Below are 22,406 nucleotides of genomic sequence, written 5' to 3'. Positions count from 1 at the left end.
TTGCTGCTGCTGGTTTTTTTTTTGGTAACCTGGTTACCTGCCTGTGATGAATCGTCTGATTTTCTAGTCTAGCAAAGTCAGGATAAAAAATGTAAATGTTTTTGTTTAAATGGAGATGCAAAATGCGAGAAGCGTAATGAGTAATGATTCGCTCTTGAAGTACCATTTGTGGATGTGGATTTATTCCTAATACCAGATGCGCCGGGACACATTCTTTCTTTTCAGCCCACAGAGATGTCAATAAGCAGAAAATGGTGTTCACGCCTTTTGTCAGAAACCAAGTGCACAGAAGTGAAAGTTACTGCATCTCACTACATTCTTGGATTTGAGATGTTGACAGAATTGTTGTCCCTCTCTGCATCTGGGCGGCCATCTTGGGTTTCTCTTCTCACATTCCTCTACCACAATGGACTTGGATGTGTTTTTAAAATGAGCTTTAATAGGGGCCAGTCCTTTGGTGTAGTGGTGAAGTTCATGGGCTCTGCTTCAGTGGCCTGGGATTCATGGGTTCGGATCCTTGGCGCGGACCTACGCACTGCTCATCTAAGCCATGCTGTGGCGGCATGCCATCTATAATGTAGAGGAAGATTGGCACAGATGTTACCTCAGGGCCACTCTTCCTTACTAAAAAACAAAAAAAGCTTTAATAAAAACTTGAGATCTCCACTTAGCTTTATGTGGTTTTCATCTCAGAAATTCTCATTATTTAGAATAGAGAGAACATTTTAGACCACTTAAAAAAGACAGTATTCCCTGCCATTATTCCTCTGTGAATGCTGGCTTAAATTAGTGGTGTATGTGCCACCCAATTGGTATCTGCTGGCACCAGCTGAGAACTGTGCCCAATAACACCTTCAAATTTAGAAATGGAATGAGGGCTACATTTGCTATTTCTGTCTTTCAGAGAATGCTGGAAATTGATGTAAATAGATGGAAGACGTGATACTCACTGAATTTACTCCTTCTCAAATTGTTTGGGATGAACTCCCTATAGAGACGTGCCTGGCATATATGCCTGGCATGTACGCATGTATGGGTTGGTGGCCTTTGGTATTTGGGCAGAATGCAGATGGTTAGTGAGGTCCTCCTAGCCACCGCCACACCCTTTGTGACCAACACTTGTGTCTCAGTGCCTGGTCAGGAGAGGTGGAAGCAAGTACTAGTCCTGTCCTTTTCTTCTTGTACTTTCCTTACAGGAGTGGACCCTATTCGTAGGTTCCTTCACCAAATGAGTCAATGTGTATTGGATGTCTGTTAAATGTTGGGCACTGGAGTAAATGCTTTCCTTGACCTGTCACCCCAAACTCCTATGCCATACATGACAAAACGAAAACAAAACCCAAACCAGGGCATTGGTGTTGTACCTGACTTTTCTAAGGTTAATCTATGATTTATCATTCATCTGTGTTTTTGGGTTCCATGACATGGCAAAAGATTAAATGAGTGATTCACAAATTAGCCTACATTGGTTTTATGTTGTTGTAGAAAATATTGGAGGGCTAAAGTAAGTTTTCTACCAATCAAGTTAATTCTTTCCAGCCTTGTTTATGTGGTAGCTAGTATTTTTCCCATAGTACTTAAATATGTTTAGCTTAAGCTGTCATGTGAAAGATAACAAGATATGGCTCATAATATCTTGCTTTTGAACGAGGTAACAATGGGACAGTATTCTGAGGGATAGCATTTTATTGAATTTCAGTTAAGAGTTTTTGTATTATTTATAAAGCCAAAATAACCATTTCTTGACTGAGTTTTTAACATAACAGAAATGTCTGTTTTGTTCATAAATGCAAACCAACCTGTGTGGGTTCCACAAAGCTGAACCTCTCATCCTTGGTTTAAAAATAGCCCCCAGCTGGTGGAGAGGCACCCTCTTGCTTTCTGCCCTTTTCACCTGCCGAGACTTATCTTTTAAGTATTTCAGCCCTCTTAGGAGTTCTCTGCTCATTCTGTCCATTTCCTCTGCCTCCAACTTAACCCATTCCTAGTGAGGGAACTTTATTCGAGAATGGATCTCAGACTAGTTTTTCTTAGATGTAAATGAAGAAAGCTAACATCTTGGTTGGCATATTTGAGAATAAGCAGAGCCTTTTCTAACCATCCCTTTAATTGTTGAATTTTTAGAAGTATTTCCAAATTAAGATAGTGATGTAAAAAATAACCATTTCTTTTCATATACTGTTTCATTCCTTTTGAATACATTTATTATTGGAAATAACTTTTTTGTTCGGTCTCATACTAGTTCAAATTTGTCACTAAGAGCTAGTGAATCAGTAAGAAGTAACCAAAAAGCCACATGAGTTTAAAGAAATAAGCTACTAAGAGTGAGTTAAACTAAAGCGTATCATGTCAGCTTTGTGTATGACCTCGCATTTTATCACCAAAATCCCTCAAAGGAAGCAGTGAAATCCACACTAGTTTTAGTAAATGATAATTGCATATTATCTTAATAAGAAATATGAAAAGGTAAATAGCCTATAGTTCAGAAAAAGAATTCACATTCCTTAACTGTTCTCAGGATATCTCACCTGATGTTGAACTGCATAATGCAAATATAAAACTTCAGTTGGTAAGACTATATATCATGAGTTTTTGATTAATCCCTAGTCCTTCAAAACATTGCTCTTAATTGGGTAGTGTGCAGAGATGAATTTATAAAGTTGGTATGGTAGACAGAATAATGCCCCCTCCACCAAATATCTATGTCCATTATCTGTGGAATGTTACCTTACAAGGCCAAAGGGATTTTGTAGATATGATTGAGTTAAGGATCTTGAGATGGGAAGATTATCCTCAGTTATTTGGGCGCATTCAGTGTAATTACAAGGTTCCTTATAAGAAGGATCCAGGAGGGTCAGAGTTAGAGAAGATGTGTCAATGGAAGCAAAGGTCAGAGAGAAAGATTTGAAGCTGCTCCACCACTGGCTTTGAAGATGGAGGAAGGGGCCACGAGCCAACAGACTCTCTCTTGGAGCCTTGAGAAGGAGTGTAGCCCTCTCAACTCGTTTTAGACTTCCAACCTCCAGAACGATACGATAATAAGTTTGCATTTTTAAGCAACTTTGTTTGTAGTAATTTGTTACAGCAGCAATAGGAATCTAATACAGCTGGGTATAGAAGAAGGATGTTATGATAGCCACATTTAGTGCAATTGGCTTGAATGGTTTGAGGCTTTGGGTACCCTTGGTTATAAATGACTGTCCTCTCTGATCTTCAAGTGAAGTGTAGTCCGTTATTTGACTCTTAAAAGTGAAAAAGTTTTCAGTTGCAGGAAGATCACAGAAAGAATATTTTACTTGGCCAGGTGTTTCAAGAGGGAGGTTCAGTTTTACAAAGGAAGGTTGGTGATGAAGCACAGGGTCAAGACCTGCTGTGACAGTTACAGCCGATTGACTTGAGAGCATTGCCACACGTGCATCACTAAATTTGAGTTACTGGTGAAACAAAGATTATGTACTTGTGTTTGAGCTTATGCATTTACTTTTGGAAAAATCTTCACATAATATTTGTGTAGAGTAAGAGCTTTGGTTGGTGAAGGAGTTATTGTTCTGGAGGAAGATATTCATAGATGCTGAATTGAAAATGTGGCTTGGTGAATGGCCTGAACTTGGTGAATGGAAAGAACTGTGGGATCCACCACCTCTCTTAACTACTGGGGGGCTCTGTGAACATCTAGAGAAACAGTCGGCAGCTGCTGTAGTATGAGCTTCATCATCGGGCAGGTTGTTTCTGGGTTCTGATTGAGGGATGGAAACATGTTTTTGTATCGTGATGGTGGACTTAGGCTCCTGTAGGAAATGCTTCACCTGAAGAAGGGTGCCTTTCCCAAATCTCTGGTGATATGGACTCAAAAAATGGACAGAGCTGGGATTGTTCTTCTAAGACCTGTTCTTCAAATCCTAAACCATGGCCAAAGCTGAGGTCCCACTTTTCTTTCCTCTGAGCCTTACCCTTGTTGTATAAATCCTAGACCTGTGCTGCCTAGTATGGTAACCATTAGCCAGAGCATTGCTAAATGAAAGGCCCCCTGGAAGCAGAAAGCACAGCTTTTGATGCCAGGGTTCTTGGCTAAGAAGATGGGAACATGGAGAGAGGAGCAGAGAGTCAACAGGGGATGGGTTAAAAATGGCAGTATGTTTTTGACATCCATATGTTTTTTTCCCCTTTTATTTTGTCCTGTTTTTTCCTAACCCTCTCTGGTCTTGATTTGGCATGAATACAGCTGGAATGATAATTGCCTGATCAGAATGCACTGGGGAACCTTCATAATACTGATTTCCGAGGAAAGCAGTCTTTCTAGAAAAGATGCGCCATCAGGATGTGTTGTATATTGGAATGTAGTCTGTCCATGTCTGGGTTAATAATGGGTTACTGTTACCTGGTAGCATTGTACAGTCTTGTTAAGGTTAAATGAAGGAATATTAGAGCTGGTTGAAATGTCCTTAGACAGAATCTAAATGGCCTTTTGATACCTTAAAAGCCCCTCAAATTAAAAAAAAAAATTGTTTTCTTGAGAGAGAACATCTGCTGACTTCTCAGGCTTTGCATTTTCTCCTCTGTGTCTTTTCATATGCTATTCTGTCGTATAAAATGTTATCCTATTTGAGATCATGTTCTTTAAAATATATGTAAAAATTCCTTTATATGCAAAATACTATACAGATATAAGACTGTTACCATGCTCTCAAAACCTGTTCAAAACTCACTTCCTTCATGACATTTCTTGGATAAGTCCCACTGTAGTCAAATTGGCCTCTCCCCTCTACATGCAGAACCTTGCTTGACTGTCACCAGAGCAGCAGTATATGGGTACATATACAGTCAGCCCTCTGTATCCGCACATTCCACATCTGCAGATTCAACCACCCATGGATTGGAAGGCTTATGATGGTGTGTCTGTACTGAACATGTACAGACCTTTTTTGTTTTTGTTTTTTTTTTTGCTGAGGAAGATTACCCCTGAGCTGACATCTGTGCCAGTCTTCCTCTACTTTATATGTGGGTTGCTGCCACAGCATGGTTGATGAGTGGTATAGTTCTGTGCCCAGGATCCAAACCTGTGAACCCGGGCCGCTGAAGTGGAGCTTGCTGAACTTAACCACTATGCCACGGGGCCAGCCCCCAGACTTTTTTTTCTTGTTGTTATTCCCTAAACAATACAGCATAACAGCTATTTACATAGCATTTACATTGTATTAGGTATTAGAAGTAATTTAGAGATGATTTAAAATATACAGGAGGATGTGCATAGATTATATGCAAATACGATGCCATTTTATGTAGTGGACTTGAGCATCCTCAGATTTTGGTGCCTGAGGAGGTCCTGGAGCCAGTCCCCAGTGCCTACTGAGAGATGACGGTATGTCAGCACTCTGTAACAGCGCTGTCCTGTCGAACTCTTTGTGATGATGGGCATGTTCTGTATTTGCACTATCCAATACTATAGCCACTAGCCACATGTGGCTGTCAAGTCCTTGAAATGGGGCTAGTGCCACTGAGGAACTGAATTTTAAATTTGACTGAATTTGAATTTAAATAGCCACATGAGGCTGGTGGCTGCTGTCTTGGACAGCACTTCCCAGGAGCCTTGCACGTTGCTAAACATGTTACATGGCTTATGTCAAGTAAACCTCAGACAACCTCATGAGGTAAATGTTATCCTAATTTTATAGGTGAGACTTCTGAGGCTCAGAGAGGTTAAGTACCTTCTTCAGGCTCTAGCTGCAAATTAAAATGTTGGAAGGATCATCAGTGTTTCTCCCTTTGCTAATTTCCCCTCAGGTTCTAGAGGGTGTGAGTTGGAGTTCCCCCTGGGCCTGTCTCACTTCATAGCCCTTGTTTTTCCGCTCACCGTGTGGATTTGTGAACTGGATGGCAGTTTTAGTGGGCTGGCAGTAGAGAAAGGAAGCGACGTCATGGTCCATCTCTCTTTGGGTTGGAGAGCAGCAGCAGCAGCGAGTGGGTTAGGGGCTCACTCGATGGGGGCCAGCTGAGGGCATTAGATGAAGGAAGATGGGGGGGCAGGAGAGACCCCACAGTGAGGCTGGGGCTGAGAGAAGAAATATAGAGGACCAGAAAGAGGGCTGTCTGCACAAAATCAACATGGCGAGTTAGCTGGGGTTGCCATTAGACCACATGTCTCTAGGCAGTTACAGTGTTGAAAATAACGTCATACAGGTAGCAAGCCTTTTCTCCCGTCAGTATTTTTTCCTTAAAGTTTTAGAGACAATGAAGGGCAGAGGGCATGTCAAGGATATCAAAGATAAAGTTTGTGTATTAATCCTTTTTCTTAGGAAGGGAAGCCTTGGCTTCAACTATGAAACTTGGAATTATGTAAGCCAGAGTTGGGCACTGTGTGTTTCTAGGATTTGGTCTTCAACTGAATACTATAAATACTCTAAATATGTACCACATACTCCCGTGGCAACTTCTGTGGGGCCGTGCAGCGCTCTTCCAACAAAGATAATCTAGAAGTTATGGGACGACCATCCTCCCATGCATGTAGGCAAAGTGTAACATTTTGGGGCTGGCCCCGTGGCCGAGTGGTTAAGTTCGCATGCTCCGCTGCAGGCAGCCCAGTGTTTCGTTGGTTCGAATCCTGGGCGCGGACATGGCACTGCTCGTCAAACCACACTGAGGCAGCGTCCCATGTGCCACAACTAGAAGGACCCACAACGAAGAATATACAACTATGCACCGGGGGGCTTTGGGGAGAAAAAGGAAAACATAAAATCTTTAAAAAAAAAAAAAAAAGGTGTAACATTTTACTGGGTCCATACTTGAAATCACCGTGCCTGAAGTCAATTTTTGTAGCCGAAAAGTGCTGTACAAAATAAGAGGGTTATTTATCATAATTTTAGCTGACGGCAGGACTGACTGCTGAAGCCTCTTTCTCAGTAAAAGGAAATGCCCAGTAGGCAAGCTACAGTGCATCCCTCTAGCCTGGTAACTGGAGATCAAGGAGCTTCCCTTTAGTGTTCAATCTGCGAGGAACGCTTTGCTTTGGTGAGGCTTTGGGAAATGTTACCAACCAGCCATTGGCACACACTGCTCCCAGCTGGGGAGAAGTTATATGTGAAGGATACCAGTCAGAAAACAAGATGGCAGGTAATAGGCATGTAATAAGCTACTCATTGCATGGCTCAACCTGGCTCAGGCAGCAACTCAGATGAGAGGAATCAGCAACAAGAGATAAGGATGTCAGCTAGATATACAAGGAAGTGGATTTGGGGTTGACCTTGAACCCTGGGCATTGCAGGCAGGAGGGACAGCATGAGCCCTGAGAAAACTGGGTTTCACTTGAATCATTCTACTAGAATAGTTTTCCTTTTTCATGCAGAAGTCTGAGTCTTCATGTGAATTATTGTGAAGAACAGAACTTATAAACTGTCACAGGAAAATGGTGAAGGTCATGACCTCAGGGATCCTGAAAATTATTTTGTGTTTTCATAGACTTTTACAGTCCTGGATTTATAGGAAGGATGAATAAAAACCAGATTTGACAGTCTCTTCCTTCCACAGAGGGGGCATGCCTTTTAGTTTATGACATTAAGCAATGCTCTATTTCAAATACTTTCCACTGAAGAAAGAGTGCCCTTTGCTGTCCTATTGCCAGTCTGGGAAATCTCTTTCTGGAGTTGTTTTCTTTGGGATTAAATCACATGGCACTCTTTTCTCCAGGTCTTGTCATTGTACTTCAGACACTCTCACTTTTCCCCTGTCATTTCTAAACTGTGAACCTTTTCTTCTGTATTTTTTTTTTAAGCCAGAAACGAACACTTCTAGTGTATGGTTCCTATGAGAATGGTTTCCTTACAGCACCATGTGGAAGATAGCAAGATCTGAAACTTAAAGTATTCGGGACCACAGTGTTTTCAGTTCCAATTTCCCCAAGCAGCTTTGCCTTTTGGGAAAGGAATATACATTGCTATCTTATTTTTTGAACCCCAGTACCAGTATTTGGGAGTAGTGTGGATTATCATGGTAGTCATTCTACCATCTGTAACCTGCTTCACAAAAAAAAGTATCCGAAGATACTTAACTAAAAAATTAAGGCTACTAAAGATTTTACCACTTGGACAACAGGTGAAAGTTCCAGAAGGGGAAAAACTGAGCTCTCCAGCGTGTTTGGAACTTGTCTTGTATGACCTCGCCAATAGAGGGCAACATCTCCTGCCCCCTTTAAATCTGTGGGGGTGTGCTGTGCTCCAGAAAGCCTTTCTCCTAAACTCTGTTGAATTAGAAGTCTTACGCCCTGAAGGAATTGGAGCTGAAGTCCTGTCCCACAGTCTGTGGTGGGAGTAGAGTCCCAAGTGAGAGCTGTTCAGCTGCACTTGTGATTTTAGTCTATTTTAGTCTAGCCTGTGTGTTCAAAACCTTACTAAAATTGGGATTGACTAATGGCCTTCTTATAATTGAGTTGATATGAGCTTGAATACATATTTTCTTTTCTCTCTCTACTTCTGGGTGGCTCATATTCCAACTAGTATGATTCAAGTATTCCAGTGCAGTGAAGGATCCAAGCTATGTCCCTTAGGTAGATAAATAAATAGAGAGTGGAATTCTTCAGAACTGCCAGATCTTTTCCATCAGCACTAAACTCTGAAAAATGGTACAGAGATTCAAGGCCTGCAGTTAAAAGGGGAAGAGACTGAGCTGTTGACCTAAGGAATCCAGGAGAATCTATCTGTTTGGGTCTTCATTCTTGTGTATTAATGTTTAATAAGGAAGTGAACCCCAGATGACAGAACTGATTTTCTTTTATTGGGTGACTGTTGAAATCTATTCCATTGCTTAAATCAGGTTAAATCAGAAAGAATTATGTTTCGTAAGTCTGGCCTCTGGGTCTCTGGTATATTTACAAAGATTTCTACTTAATACATAGTTCTGTTTCTCAGGGATCCTCAGGACACCACCCTTGAGTATAAGAGATCGACAAGGATAAGACAAAAGGAAACTATCTTTTTTTTAGATTTTATTTTTCCTTTTTCTCCTCAAAGCCCCCCGGTACATAGTTGTATATTTTTAGTTGTGGGTCCTTCTAGTTGTGGCATGTGGGATGCTGCCTCAGCATGGCGTGGTGAGCGGTGCCATGTTCACACCCAGGATTCGAACGGGCAAAACCCTGGGCCGCCGAAGCGGAGCACACGAACGTAACCACTTGGCCACAGGGCCGGCCCTGGAAACTATCTTTTATAATACAGTCAAAGCAGCTTTAATTGTATTAGGCAGGGAGGATATGGGCTTAAGTAAAAGACTTAATTTCACTCCTTCTTGGACTTTATTTTTTTAAACCAAGTATGATAATATTCCATGTATGTCCATTACCAGTGATGTTAGTAATCGTCAGTCCGGCTGGAGTCCTGGAGAGGGAGAAACCAAGCCTTCCGTGCTGTGATCTCTTGGCAAGTGAACGCCCCCAGTCCTGTTGGCCTTTATGTTGCACTGGTTTCGTGGGTGCACATTTGTATTTTAGATAAATATATTGGTCATGATCTGAATTTCCAACTGAATTTCCTTTACCATTTTCTTTAGGTAAATGTATGTGTTAAAATTTTTGTACTTCAAGATAAAAATTAAGATCAACTCTGATGGTCTCTTTTCCCATTGGAATGGTAAAAATTCAATTATTCATGTATGAAAATGGCATTTAAGATGTTGAAAATGGAGAAAATTTGGAAGGGAAAGTCACTTGTGCTGTAAAATTCCTGAACACAGAAGAAGGGCCAGTGACTCAATCTTGACTGAAGGGGGGATCCAGGAGACTTGGAGCAGACCCTGCTAATTCTTCAGCCAGGACCTGACACAGGCTCTCTTCCCGCACATCTCAGCCATCTCTGCTCCGTGTGCCCCATTACACATGATGCTGAAGGAATCTAAAAACCACCGAAGTTCCTTGTCTGCTTGGACTCTGAGTCACATTACCCCCCTGATGATTAATGGTTGTAACAATCATCTTTTAACAATGAGAAAATAATGTGAACATTAAGGGAAAAAAAAAAAAGAATGCTATAGCAATATAAAGACAATATTTAGGTTAATTCAGCCTACCTGGTCAGCAGAGGTTGCTCTGCTCTCCATGTTCCAGAACCACAGACGGCCAGCCAGCCTCAATGGCTTCTTTTATAGCTCTCTGCTATCGGTTACAAGATGAATCCAAGGACAGGGCATAAATATATAAGGACAAATTACAAATTGAAACTCCCACTCTGTACTAGGAAATTGTTTAATACCATATACTCTATGGTGGATCAATAGAACCTTCTTTCACTCTAAAAAACATTGCATTTGAAACAAATATTTAGGTATTTATTTGGGGGGGGGGAAGCAAGGAAGAGGTGAGTATTTAGTGCCAGTCACTGTTCTAAGTACTTATTTAATTTTCCCCCAAATATTATAAAATAAGCACTCTTATGTTTTTCATTTCACAAATATTGAAACTGAGGCAGAGAGAAATTTTGTAGCTTTCCGCAAGGTTAAGCAGCCCATTAGAAGCAGAACTGAATATGAACCCAGGGCAATGGGCCTCAGAGCCTGTGCTCTGAAGCTCTGTGGGACAGTCTGACTTGGTTCTGTCCCTTCCTGGCCTCAGTTCCTGGATTAAGGTAACTGCCACCTCTGTACCTTCCTTTTTGGGCCCCTCCTTCTGCCCTCGCTAACAATTTAGGTTAGAAATGGGTAAGTTTCCATTTTTCTTGGGTCCCCATTGGGACAAATCTGGAACTTTTCAAGGAATGCTTACTGAAAAATAAGGGGTGGGAGGATGGTATGAAATTAGAAAAAAGAAAATGGGAAGGCAGGGAAAGAAATAGATGAGGTTAAAGAGCATGAATTTCTTTCCTTCATGCTTACGTCGTTCGTCGAGCCTCACCTGCACGCCTCTGGGCTTTTCAGGGAGTTCCTGGTCTAGAATTTAAATGGGCAGTTGCTGAGTGATGGGAAGCTGGGGCAAGAAAGGCGTTATATGGCTGGAATTCTTGGGGTTTTCGAGTCAGCCACTGATTCTTACTTTTGTATGGGTCCCTCTGAAGTTTTCCTGCTCCCTGAAGACAGAAGATACTTCCTCACCTGGAAGGTCCCGCATCTTCCTTGCCTGCTGCACTGACCTCTTGGTCACCCCTTCATCCCGTCTCTGCAGGCCCCAAAGTCTCCCCTTACCCGAGGCTGATGCTCTCTGCCCCATGGCTTGTGACCCATCCCTTCCTAAGCTGACAGAGGGGTCCAGGGGGCTGCTAACTCAGAGCTGCATGACAGTGCTTCCTTTCAGGGTCCAGCAGCTTCCCGTTTGGTGTCTGACCTACCTCCTAAAGGCCTCGTCTGTCTGAGGGACAGCTCTCCATTTTAGCTCATTGGTAGAGCTGGCGTGACTTACTGGTCCCCAGCTCAGTGAATAAGCAAGTTCAGACGCTTGGCTCTGGCCGTTCTGTTCTCTTAACTCAGCCCTTTTATGCCTCTGGGGAAATTACCTGCCGCATTCCAGCTACTACTTTTTATAAGCTAAAAGAAAACCCTAAGAAACCTCATGAACAAAACTGTTTTTTGGTACAGTTGTAACAATATGCTATCTCACCATTAGTAAGGGAAGCTATCTCCTTAGAGTAATGGTAGTTGTTTTTTTTTTGAGTAAGATTAGCCCTGAGCTAACATCTGCCACCAATCCTCCTCTTTTTGCTGAGGAAGACTGGCCCTGAGCCAACATCCGTGCCCATCTTCCTCTACTTTATATGTGGGATACTGCCACGTCTTGGCTTGCCAAGCGGTGCCATGTCCGTACCTGGGATCCGAACTGGTGAACCCCAGGCCGCGGAAGCAGAATGTGTGAACTTAACCGCTGCACTACCGGGCTGGCCCCAGTAGACTTTTTTATGATACGCAAAACACAGTTCATTTGTATTTCTGTTTTTTGTTCCTTTAGTTAATCATTCAATTAAGTGATATTTATTGAGCACTTATTAGGTTCTATAGAGGTCAAAAACAAACACGCACACAGTGAGAGTGAGAATTCCTGCTTGTATACTGTTTTCAATCTTGTTTAAAGTACATATACACAGAAGAGGTATAAGGCAATATCAGATAAGTGCCACATGGGCCTCCACACAGGTTTATAAATATCACACAAAGCTTTATTTGTACAAAAGCAAAAGCACGCACCTCATCATTAATAGAGGAGTTTTTGCCCCACACCCTAGGAAGCTCTTAAAGAATTACACAAAATGCACTTTTCATCTATTTTTCACTTTTTTCTGTTTTTTACTTTTTTTGTCAATCAGCTGCTTAATATTTACTAAGTATTTCTTCTAGGCCAAGGTGGAGGAAGGTGAGATTTCAATCTTGTTTAAATGATCATTCATAAGAGGTGAGTTAGTGAAATAAGGTGGTATCGGATGAGTGCCTCGTGGACCTCTCGACGTGATGTTACAGGAGTGGGAAGTCAGAGATCGCTGTGGGTGAAGTCTTTGTGGTAGACTGGGCCTGAATGGGCCCTTACAGGTAGACAGGATTTAGGTAGGTTGATGGGGAACAGGACAGACAGGTGGGGAGAATGCCCACAGGTAAGAAGGAGTGGACAAGGGACGAGGTCAGCCCACCCAGAGTCGAGGCTTTGTTTAGGGAAGAGGCAGTACTGTTTAACCTGGAGAAGCACCCAGGAAGGTCAAAACCATATATTTCTGTCCCCACCTCCCAGCCTGTATGCATGCGCACACACATAGAAACACACCAACAATCCTTCCGTAGGTAACGCGTCTTCTTTCTAAATACAAACATGTCCAGGAGGTTTATTCTTGCTGCTCATTTAAAGTAGTTAAATATCAGTGAGGCAGGCCGCCCAGGGCATGGGACCTGACCTTAGCACAACCAGTCAGAGCCTGGCCGGGGACTTTGAACCTGCAATGTAAGTGATGTGAAGAGTTGGGTGGGGTTGGGACAGAGCCAAGTTCGCTGGTGCTGGGGTATCCTATCTGTTCCCATGTGGGGCTGTGGGCCTTGTTCTGGCCACCAGCTTCCTGCCCACTTTCCAAGCCGGGTTCTCTAGTCTCCCTGTCAATTCTGTGAGCTCCCATCAGCATTCCAGCTCAACCGTTTTCTGTTGTTTGCAACCCAGAACTCTGACTGGCTCTCTTTGTTCTGATTGTCTCTCTGTGGTCACCCAGGCCTTTCCTGGTCTACGTTATCCTGACTGAAGTTCCTCAAGGGTACATAATCTCTTGTGGCCGTAACTCCGTCTTCAGTGCAAGCGCGTTAGGTGAGCCCCTCATCATTTCTCCCCTGGACTAGGAAGAGGCTTGCCTCTCTCCAGTCCATCTCCTACCCTTGTTGTTTGTAGTAGGTCCTGGAGGGAACAACAGTAATCTGTCATCCCTGGAAGGTGCCTGCTTGTGGCTTGGACTTGTCGGGATTTGTCCCTCTTGCATTGCATTTGGTGCGCAGAAACTTCCCTGAGTAGTCATCAGCTGTTCCGCTCTTCAGGAGTTTAGTATCATGCTTTGGGTTATTTTCTCCTCTTCCACCAAACTGTGCCTTTTCCCTCTTCCCATTTTGGCTAGATAATTCTACCTTGTCAATACCTTTGACGTGGATCTTGCTTCGTCTCCCTGTTGCTCTTGCCTTAGTTCAAGCCTGCCTGGTTTCTCACTGGGACTCCCACCACAGCCCTTTCATTAAGGGCCCTGCCAGTGAGGCCTCTTCCCTCCAGCTCCTCCTCCTGCCTGCTGCAAGGGCATCTTCCCGGGAATCTGCCCCGTTCTCATACTCTGCTGCCTTCCACCAGCTGGGAGACAAAGCCAGTGTCTTAGCTCGTCACGCTCTCCCTCCAGCCTCGTCTTCCACTGCTCCTTCCATGTGATACTCCAGCCCAGTGAGTTTATCAACACTGTTGTTTAAATGTGCTGTGCCTTTTACAATTTTGTGGCTTTGCAGGTGCTGTTCCCTCTTCCTCCTTTCTTTGCCTGACAAATTCTGGTGGTTTGTGAGCCTCTCTCCTCTCTGATACTTGAGGGTGCTGTGCACACCTTTATTGCAGCTTCGACCCTACAATTCTGCAATTGTCTGTGTAAGCTCTTCTCTCCCTGCTGAGACCCTGATGTCCTTGAGGGTAGGGATGGAGACTCCTCTTAACTTCGTTCTGAGTTTCTAAGCACAGTGCTTGTGCTTGGCAGGCCCTCTATCTGTGTTTACTGTTGCGGATGGATATTCCAGCAGACTCATTTTTCCCCAGATGATAAGGGCTGTGAAGGTCTCACCACATTCTCTCCTCCCTTGAGGCCCCAGCCAGAGGTCTGATGGTAATGCTGAGAATTTCAGGCACTCTGGCAGACTCTCAGGGGAGAAATTTCAGTGCAGAAGGGCCTTCTGGAATCTTGCAAATAAGATCTCAAATAAGGGTTGCTGCTCTCTGCTTGTGAGTCATCCTCCTCCTGACATAAGATCCTCAGTTCTGGCAAACGTGGTGGTGCGGTGGAGCGGGACACTGACCTGTTCCAGCTGCTCTCTTCACGTTGTGTGAGAAAGGTGCCGGTGTTTATTGAGTTCCTCCCGTGTTTCAGGCACTGTTCTAGGTGACTGAGACAAGTTGTTGGACAAGCACTCTGCCCTCATGGAGCTTAGATTCTGGTGGGGAAGACGTAATTAAAAATAAACATAGTAAGTGAATTACTTGGTATGTTAGAAGGTATTATGGGGAAAAATGAGAAGCAGAACAGGATGAGGGGGTCGAAGGAGTGGACGAGTCTGATTTTAAATACGGTCATCAGGATGGGTCTTCTTTAGCTGATGCCATCTGAGCAGACTTGAAGGAGGTGAGGGGGTTAGTCCAGGGGCCTCCAGGCAGGAGGAACAGCCAGTGGGAGTGTGCCTGGAGAGTTCCAGGAGGAGCAGGGAGGTAGCAAAGGGGCCGTCTGACTGCCTGGGGCAGATGGAGCGGGGCCTTGAGGGCTGCTGAAAGGACCTGGCTTCTTGGTAGTAGCTACCAGGAGTCATTGCAGGGCTTTGAGCAGAGGGGTAACTTGGTCCTTTTTGTTTTAAAAGGACTACTCTGGCCGCTGTGTTAAGAATAGGTGGTGGCCAGGTAAGCGGGGAGCAGACCAGCCTTGTCGCAGCTCCTGCTGTGCCTCACACAGGATCTCATGTGGCCTGTACCGGGGTGGTAGCAGGTGGAAATGGTGCAGAGTGGCAGGACTCTGGACATGGTTGGACCCTCGGGGCTGCTGGATTTCCTGGTGGTGCCGGTGTGAGCTGTGAGAGAGGAGGAGGAGTCATAGCTCAAGGCAGGTTCTGGCAGATGGATGATGTTGCCGTCAGCTGAGCTGGGAAAGCTGCAGGTGGAGGCGGGCTGGCAAGAGTGGGGCTCAGGAGGTTGGTTTTGGACACATGGGTGTTTTCCACATCTGCTGGAGAGTCAAGTGCAGCTGTTGGCAGCTGGGCAATCTGGGGTTCAGGGGAGGGGTCTGAGCTGGAGATAGAAACTTGTCCTGGGGGAGATGGATTTCTCAGTGTTGTGTATATACAGCATCCCCTCCCCGAACATGCGGAGGGTAATTTGGATTAAGAAATCTAAGCCTGTATGGGAAAAATAGGGTTGCAGGCGTGAAACATGAAGTCTCTTACAGACATTATTATGTTTATGAAAATAAAACAGACCACATTATATAATGACATCAAAATGTCAATGACAGTGTATGCTTTATAATTCTTAACTTAGAAGTCATGGGAGCTGTACTATGAATCCCATTTATGATTCCTGCTTATTAGAAAACATTATAGGATCTCACTTCCCTGTGATTTTAGTTTTTCTGAGATGCTTATAAACATACCTTGCCCTGTTCTGGGCAGCAGGAGCCAAGTGCTTCTGGTTTCTGGCTCCGAGCTGGTGACTTCCATCTCTGAGGCCTTGCCCCTGAGTGCCCTCAGGCTCTGGTTGGGTCGCAGAGATGTGGAGAAGTCCGGGTACCTGAGGTGGAAGGCACTCTGGGGAGTTTCCTTCCAGATACTCAGTGTCCTGGGGTCTTGGTTCTCCCTCGAAGCACTTCCTGCCAGAGCGGGTGATGGCCGCCCCGTTCCCCACACGCCAGCCCTTCCCTCCTTCCTCAGGGCCCCTGACACGCTACCGAAGGCTGAGCTTGACCTTCCCTCATCTTCCTTTATTTTCTGGAGTCATTGCTGGAAAACCTCTCCTTCTTTGCCGGGCTACTTTACCTCCTGGTAAAAAGGTTCTAGTCTTGCGCTCACAGTTTCTCTGATTTTCCCCTGTGGGAGTGATTAGAGCTAAACTTGTTGGCAGTGCTGTAAACCTCTGTGGGAGCTGGCCATGTAGACCCCCAAATTTTGCATAACAGGGACCTCAATACTAGAATATTCTTTTAGACAGTTTTCCGAATAATGAGAATCTCCTGGGCTCCTTGCATAAGCATTAGGTGCTAATTTAGACTTACCCAACCAGCACCTCCAGGGAGGGCCTGGGAACCTGCATTGTTAGACTGTACCCAGGGGTCCAGTGTATGCTAGTCCTCTTTCCTGCCCAACTTTTGGGCAAACTGAAAAGAAAAACAGTGACTAGGACAAAAGGGAGGTCAAAATGTCACTTATTCCCTAATACAGGCTTGGCTGGGGGATGTTGTGTTAAGTCGGCTGGCCCGTTGGCTTGCTAATTAAATTCCTGGAATGAGGCTTATTTGCGCTGAGTCCAGACCAGACCTCTCCCTTGGGGCCGGGGCCCTGGAGCAGCTCCAGAGCCTTGCAGCCTGCATGAAGCTCATTTCTGATGGGAGAAGGACAGAGCTGAGCAGAGCTGAGCAGGGCGCCATGATTCTTCCAGATCTATCAGTCAGAGAACTTACTTCTCCCCCCAGGAGCAGAGGGAGGGGAAAGACAGAGGCCAAGAGTGTGTTTGGGGGAAAATCCCTCCTGGAGGTCAGCAGTGGGAAACGACTTCTCCCTCAGCACCCTGGGGGATTTGCGAGATAAGGGAAAGCTGGAAGCAGGTCTTAGGGTTCCTACAATGTTCTCTCCCGTCTTCTGTGAATGCTCCACCAATACAATTTCAGCGTCTCTGAGCTACGTCAGCTGCTGTGTTTTGGGGTGCTGGCTCCTAAGAGCAGCGAGGCTGTGCACCCGGTGGTGGTTAGACGCGGATCTGCCTCACTAGTTTATCCCTGTGGTGGCCACATGGTTTTACACAGACCTGAGCCAGTGGGTTCAATTCTGAAATCACGAAAAGAATTTGGGCTTGTGACTTCTTGCACACGTGTGTTGTGTGTAACAGAATAGTCCAGGGAAAATCTAACCGTGTGTGTGCTCGTGTGTATATATGTGTGTGCGTGTGTATATATATATATACACACGCACACACATATATGTAAACTTTTATTTTGGAATAAAGATTCACAGGAGGTTTCAAAGAAACATACAGTGATGTGCCATGTGCCCGTCTAATTTATATTTTTAAAAATATAAATTTTTTTTAAGCTAGCAAAGAACAGGTAGTAAAATTCAGGCGTAGCCTGGAGAGAAAACTGCCTTGAAAACGAAGATTTTTTTTCACATTGATTTTCGTCTGTGGTGTTAGTTGTATGTTTTGGGAAATCTAAAAGCAATATCTGATTCCTAAAACTACGAGCATGCCAAGACTGTCGACTCTCCGGAAGGGCCTCGGAGAGGGGCCTGGTAGTAGTGCGTGGCGCCTGCAGCATCTCTGCCCTGCAGCACGGGTGCAACTCCACTGATAGGGGAAATTTTAACAATGTGTGCTACGGCAGGTGGGGGAAATAGAGAAAGTGAGATGATCGCTGACCTGACTACTGATCTTTTCCAGGGAAAATTGCCCCCGTGAAGGCTTTTTGCTGTCAATGTTATCTTACGGTGTTCAGCGACACTTATGGACTGTGTGACCCGGCTCTGAGCTCTAAGAGAATTACCCAATAGAACAGGTTCCAGAGTTTGGTCACAAGATACACACATGGCCAGCTGTGCCCTTTTTGCTAAGCTGAGCAGGTCTAATCCCCCTGCTGTACTTTCCAACAGTAGAAATGTTGGACTGTGCCATATCCTCTATTAGTTTTCCTTCTGGAACTATAGAACCAGAGAACTAAATGTTCTGTGCTGCTGACTTTCCTCACTCGTGGTTCTCAAACTATGCAGGCGTCAGAATCCCTTGGAGGGCTTGTTAAAACACAGATTGCTGGGCCCCACCCCCAGAGTTTTTGCTTAGTTGGGGCCTGAGAATGTGCATTTCTAACAAGTTCCCAGGTGATGCTGATACTGCTGGTCTGGGCACCACACTTTGAGACCCGCTGCTCTGGGCAAAGCTGGCAAATTCATTTTGTCTCAGGTGCACACCTCCTACCTTCCCAGGTAAGCTCTGCTTCTCCGTCACTCTGTCATCACAGCTTCGTTTCTCCCTCTGGGTGCCCGTGCTCTGGAACCGCCTCTTGTGGAATCCACCTTTCTCTTTGATTACTTTGAACTAAGATGTCGATTCAGTGTTACTAACATTTGTGTGTGTTTTGCTGTGCCAGCGGCTCTGCTGCAAGGTGCTTCTATTTGTTATTTAATCTTCACCACAAACTCCTGAGGTAACTTTTGTAGTCTCCCTTTATCAAGACTGGAGAGTTAAATGACTTTATCAGGGTCCACTGTGATGACGGGTCTCCGCCTCGCAGCCTCTGGTGCTGGGCCTGCTGTTTTTCCCCCCCGCCAGCTATGAGGTCTTCTCAGGAGCATTTGCATCCTGTGTGAGGAAGCTTGGAGGGTAGGTGGAGTGCCGAGACTAAAGAAATGAATGTGCCTTTGGTGAAATTTCTGACAGTGCTGTGTCAGGCTGCTACAGGAGAGGCAAAAAATTTGGATGGAAGATTCTTCACAAGGCTATCCTCCTTGAATTAGTTATGGAATTAGCTATTCCAACCATTATATTTTTCTCTCCTTTTTCTCTCTCAAAAGTAGCAGAGGATGGAGGAGAGGATATTATATTTATTTCTGAGAGGAAATGATTATAGTTCACTCGCTTCCTCTCCCAGCTTCCCACAGTGCCTCCGTGTGTGACGGAGAGTTGGATGGTGACAGGCAGTGGCCATGGCTTTGAGGAGGTGGCCTTTTAGGTAGGTCTGGAGGAAAAGTGGAAGTTTGAAGTGCTGAGTGTGAAGCGTGCTTCAGGATAGGAAATGGGAAGTATCAAATGGAAGACACTGCTGTCCTTGGGATTCTCTTTATTTTTTGCTCATTTTTGCCTGTCATGTCAGGGACCGGTCAGGGTAACAGAAAGCTCCTGAACTTGAGGTCAGACAAACCTGCCTGGTCTTTGCCCTGGTTCTGCCCCACTCGAGCTCTCGAGTTGTAGTGCTGGATGTCTCTGGGCCTGTAAAACTGGCATGACGAAATGTAATTCACTCCTCGGTAAGCTCCACGGAAGCAGTGGTTGTGTTTGTTTGGTCCCCTTGTGGCATCCCTGTGTCCCACCCAGCGACTCTCAGACAGACACCCAGTCGGTGATTCAGTCAGGGGATGGGGGGTGGGGTGGCCCCAGGGAATGGTCAGGAGGATTAAATGAGATTCTGCCTATATAGAGAGGGGAGTGCGGGCCACTCTCACTCAGTCGCCGCCCCGTCTCTACCCTTGATGATTCCCTCTTTTCATTGGTTTACCTTCTCCATTAAATTCTGTTTTTTGCCCAGCCTATGCCTTGGGCAGGGAGGGGAACTCCGCCCACCTGTCCTTTCTAACTTACAAAGTTAAAAAAATTTAGCTAATGGTTCACCCCTTCCGGGCAAATTTCTAGGATTAAATGACTTAATATTTTCTTCTCCTGATATGAGGGTTTGTCTTTCCAGGCTACATATAGTAATAATTATAGTTTTACGTTTCTGGGGATCCACGTTTATTTGATTTATCTCCCTATGAGAATGTAAGCTTCTTAGGAATGGGGACCATGAGTCTCTCATGACATGTAGCTGACTTTTAAAATAACAACTGAGTTTCTGGCTCGTGTTTAGTTTATGCTTCATTGTGTAGTTTGCTGTCATTCTTGTGTGTGACTGGTTTATCCTTAATCCTGGATCTCGGTTGGCTGCTTTTTTATGCCTAAGTGTCTCACCTCACAGAGCCTCAGTGTTATATAAATATTTATTAAATAAGCTTGGCGGAATCTTACGAGGGACTGTACTCACATATCCCAGCAGTGTGCTCCTTTCACATGCATTTCCCCGTCTGCGTCCTGGACACCGTACTCTGTAGGAATCCAGAATAAACCCCTGCTCTTTTGGTATTAACAGTTTCTGAGGTTCAGTTTTTATAAGCTTGGAAAGGGAGCTTTCCCGCTCCTCCCGACTCTAGGCCTCACGACCCTTCATTTTAGGACTCTGTCCAAGGTCGTTTAAGGATGTGTCCACTCCCTGGAGGTCAGGAACCACGTTGTATGAAAGCATCTGACAGCATCTTGCACAGTTCCTGCCGGGAGAGGGCACCTCCTAAATGCTAGTGGAATGGAATTGAAACTGCCATGAAATAGAATAGAGAAGCCATGTGGCACGCTGTGAGGAAAGGGAGATGAGAACCTAAATTTTGCAGGCAAAGGATAGAGAGAGCTAGAAGATGAAATTCCATAGGCTAACACCAACTGGGTGGTAGGGAGATGAATTTCAATCACATCTATTTCAGCATCTCTGAGTGCATTATTTATAAAAATCACATGAGAATAAATACATCTTAAAACTGTAGCGTTGATATGCTGGTTAACTCTTCCTTATTGAAGGGAGGGAAATGAAAAACTCAGTGAGGGCCCTCGGCTCAGGCAGAACAGGTGGCCTCGGCACAACTCCTGCTCAGTGTCCTTCTTGCTCCAGATATGCACTAAACTCACCTCTTCCTCTCCCAGCTATTTGCCCAACTAACACACGGTCCGCTGGGCATTTCTTTATATAGGGAGCGGAGACTTTTATTTCACAAATAGAGAGTATTTTTAAAATATAGATGTCTCTGGGAAAAATAATAATCCAACTGATATAAATTCACATCAAATTGTATAGAAGCAATGCTTTTTGGTTAGGCATTTTCATGGGAGCGTGGAGAGAGGGGAAAGGTCAAAGGGCCAGGGATCCCCCAAGACAGACCTGGCTTGGTCAGTATGACTAGGACTGGCCTCAATGCTAACAATGATCTTTTCTTTATTTTGTTTACTTTTTTTTTGGTGAGGAAGATTGGCCCTGAGCTAACATCTGTTGCAAATCTTCCTCTCTTTTGTATGTGAGATGTTGCCACAGCATGGCTTGATGAGTGGTGTGTAGGTCCACACCCAGGATCTGAACCGGCAAACCCTAGGCCGCTGAAGTGGAGCGCGTGAACTTAACCAGTATGCCATCGGGCTGGCCCCTACGTTTTCTTATTTCTAGACGACTCTGTTAAATTGGATGTATAAAATATTTTTTCTCTTTGTAATTTTAGCCACTACAGTTAACAGTCTACACAAAAAGTCTTTGATTAACAAGATGTTCTACCACATGAAAGCTTTCAAAAGTGGTGGAATTGAAATGACATCTTCACCTTTAGCAAGCGATACTGAATCATAGAAGTTCCTATTATAGAATGTGAGTGAAATATTTGAGTTTGGACACTTTAGCTCTGTCAGAAGATGGTAAATATTTAGATTTAAAAGCTGCTCCTCTTCCATCTGTATCACTCTGGGAAATCATTTTGGAAATCATGTTCTTGAGGGAAGAAGACCGAGGGTGGCCAGAGCATTACTCCATTGAGAAATGTTAATTTAGGAAAATAATTGGCGTGAGGGGCAGTCTAGCCTAGAGGGTAAAACCCATGCTCTGGAGCCAGACTGCCTGGCTTCACATCCCAGCCCCACTGCCTTCTAAGTAGCCTGGTGACCTTGGGCAAGTTGCTCAACCTCTCTGAGGCGTGGTGGCTTCTTACTCTGTAAAATGGGACTAGGACAGTGTTTGCCTTCTTGGGTTGTTGGGAGAACTACTTGAGTCAACGTGGGTAAAGGTACATTGTTAACAGAACATGATGACCGAATCTGCCTTTAGCTGTGGACTCTTTTGTCGTAAAGATGATCCGGGAAATTGACAGAGTGAGGTAGTCACCACCAAGTAATAGGACTCGGGGAGGGTTCCTGGCCTTTGAGATCCAGATTCAAAAGGGGAGAAAGAGAAAGGAGGGAAGTGAAGTGAGGACGTCGTTTCCCTCCCCCCAGTTGTCATGGTGGGCACCACTGCTGGCTGCACAGGAGCAGCCGCTGGCTCTGGGCCACTTGGCAGCCCTCTGCTCTCGGGGTTGGTCGGCCTCTTGCATGGCACTGTCTGTTCTGCGGGAAGCAGGCTTCTTTGACAGACATGGAGGGGAACCCCTCTTCCTTCTCCAGATCCACAGGGAATGGAAGCCCCTATGCCACAAGGCTAATTTCTGGA

The 22,406-nt window shown here is 44.8% G+C and overlaps 1 protein-coding gene and 1 long non-coding RNA gene across 3 annotated transcripts in view; one reads left to right on the top strand and one right to left on the bottom strand.

The window, feature by feature from the left end:
• The window catches only part of RYR2 (ryanodine receptor 2), a 682,530-nt gene that overhangs the window by 31,335 nt on the left and 628,789 nt on the right, over nt 1–22,406 (top strand). The gene's annotated exons all lie outside the window — the stretch shown is intronic.
• Nucleotides 9,750–11,386, bottom strand: LOC138916428 (uncharacterized). 2 transcript variants are annotated; one of them, XR_011423692.1, is made up of 3 exons: nt 11,301–11,386; nt 10,051–10,135; nt 9,750–9,875 (listed from the first exon to the last, which is right to left on the bottom strand). It is a non-coding gene; the product is annotated as an uncharacterized lncRNA (long non-coding RNA). The 2 variants fall into 2 exon arrangements; XR_011423691.1 differs by lacking the exon at nt 9,750–9,875 and adding an exon at nt 9,916–9,955.

Source organism: Equus caballus, chromosome 1 (genome assembly GCF_041296265.1).
Source record: "Equus caballus isolate H_3958 breed thoroughbred chromosome 1, TB-T2T, whole genome shotgun sequence".
Lineage (NCBI taxonomy): Eukaryota > Metazoa > Chordata > Mammalia > Perissodactyla > Equidae > Equus > Equus caballus.
The sequence above is the reverse complement of the archived record's forward strand: the minus strand, read 5'-3'. Positions and strand labels throughout refer to the sequence as shown.